The following is a 1,763-nucleotide window of genomic DNA, read 5'->3' as shown; positions in this document are numbered from 1 at the left end:
GTTAAGTATATTATCACACTACTGGTGCCAGGGTAGGGCTTTCCAGTTGGGCTCATGGGCCTTCAAGATAGTTCGCCATTCACCTGACTCACAGAAATGAATAAAGGCATTCATCATCTGCTTATCCTTAAGGCTGGCAGACTCCTTAAGTTGGTCGAAGGCCTTCAGTGTCTCCACTGTACTCTCATTAGTAGAGAAATCGACCTCAGCCTGCGCGTTACCTAGCTGCTTTATAAAGCCTGGTTCTAAGCGTTCACGAGGCTCAAGCTCAGTGCTACGGGCTGCTAGTGCCAAGATGGTGTCTATTTCCTTTCTCTTGTTATCGATTAGATAGCGAATGTTATCCGCTTTCCTATCGTCAAGGTCAGAGTCATTCAATAGACGGTCCTCAAGGACTTGCATACCAGAGCGTAATAGCCCGAGACGAGTATGTCGGGTTCTCACTTCCTCATCCTCAGGATTAGAGCGGGAACTCTCTAACGAGGTACTGGTGTAGCGATTGCCAAAATCGTGATTACCAGGGTTAGTTGGCAAATGAGGGTCGATATTACGAGGATGGTAAGCCTCATCGAGTTCCATACGATCATATCCTCTGACAGGGTTAGGTTTGTCAAGAGGATGGTCAATGGTAGCATCAGAGCTATAGAGATTAAATGTTGAAATATTACCTCTCTCACCAGTGGTAACTGGCTTAGTGGTAGACGTACTGGCTCGTAAACCAGTAGGTCTCGGGTTCGAAATTCGGCCCGGATTTTTTCTTCTTTTTCGGTATAGGAAGAATATCAGCCACGTGGGACACGATAGAGGGGTCCACAACTGCTGCTGCTGCCGCTAGCTCCTTCAAGAGCGCTTCAGTGCGGTTCAATTTGCGTCGAGATTGAGAGGATCCAACCACTCGTTGTCGAGTTATGGCGTCCTCAACTTCGGCCCCAAGATTTGAGCTGGATGGAATGGCTTCTCCATCGATGGCGAAACCGAAATTTTCGGACAGGTCCAATACTTCCTTTTCACTCCGGAATTGTGCTAGAGTGTCCTTTAGATGTGGAGTTATAATGTCCCCGACATTCGTATCCACGAATTTTCCAGCCTTTCGACGTTTATCCCCAATATTTGACGGCACGTGGTCAGGGGGCAAGCTGGGGTCCTGAGCTTTACTCCCAGGTGATACACGGACGCTGGCGAGCCTTTCCGCGGCAGTAGATACCTCTTCTTCCAAGACTTTAGGATCCGACGAGTCATCCTCAGAATTATCCTCTGTACCAACCTCAGAATTGGCTTCCCCAACAGTTTCCTCGGCAGGCTCAACTCCAGACAGGCTAGGTGTTTCCACAGGGACCTCAGGAACCTCGGCAGGCTTAGCAGGCTTAGAGCTAGCGGCTCCCTTGCCTTTAGAAGTACCCTTAGCCATAGTTTTTGCTGGATAGTAAATCGATGTTAGACAGTCTAGAAACAGTACACTACTGTAACTACTAAATAACTGAAAAATATGTAAACTTCAAGGGAAATTACTAGGTTTCAAACTATATTAAACTAAAATACAATTTAGTCAGTTAGGATTTAGCAGTGGTAGCTTGTGTAAGAATGATCGGGACAGCCTCTTGTTAAGAGCCTAAATATTCTCGATCACACAGGGCGTACCTCTAGCTGTTCTTTATTGAATAGTTTTCACTAGAAGTACTAAGTGTTCATGACCACATGCCTAATTTGTAGATAGAGATAATAACGTAAGTCATGTTAATACATTAGCTGATATAAATAAAGTT

The 1,763-nt window shown here is 45.7% G+C and overlaps 1 non-coding gene across 1 annotated transcript; it reads left to right on the top strand.

Annotated features, from left to right (window-relative positions):
* Positions 1 to 680: 680 nt before the first annotated feature.
* SARC_30301 lies at positions 681 to 758 on the top strand. Its single transcript has one exon. It is a non-coding gene; the product is annotated as a tRNA-Thr (tRNA).
* Positions 759 to 1,763: the final 1,005 nt, after the last annotated feature.

The sequence above is a fragment of the Sphaeroforma arctica genome, assembly GCF_001186125.1.
Source record: "Sphaeroforma arctica JP610 unplaced genomic scaffold supercont1.6072, whole genome shotgun sequence".
Lineage (NCBI taxonomy): Eukaryota > Ichthyosporea > Ichthyophonida > Sphaeroforma > Sphaeroforma arctica.
Note: the sequence above shows the minus strand (reverse complement) of the source record. Positions and strands in the feature narration are given on the sequence as shown.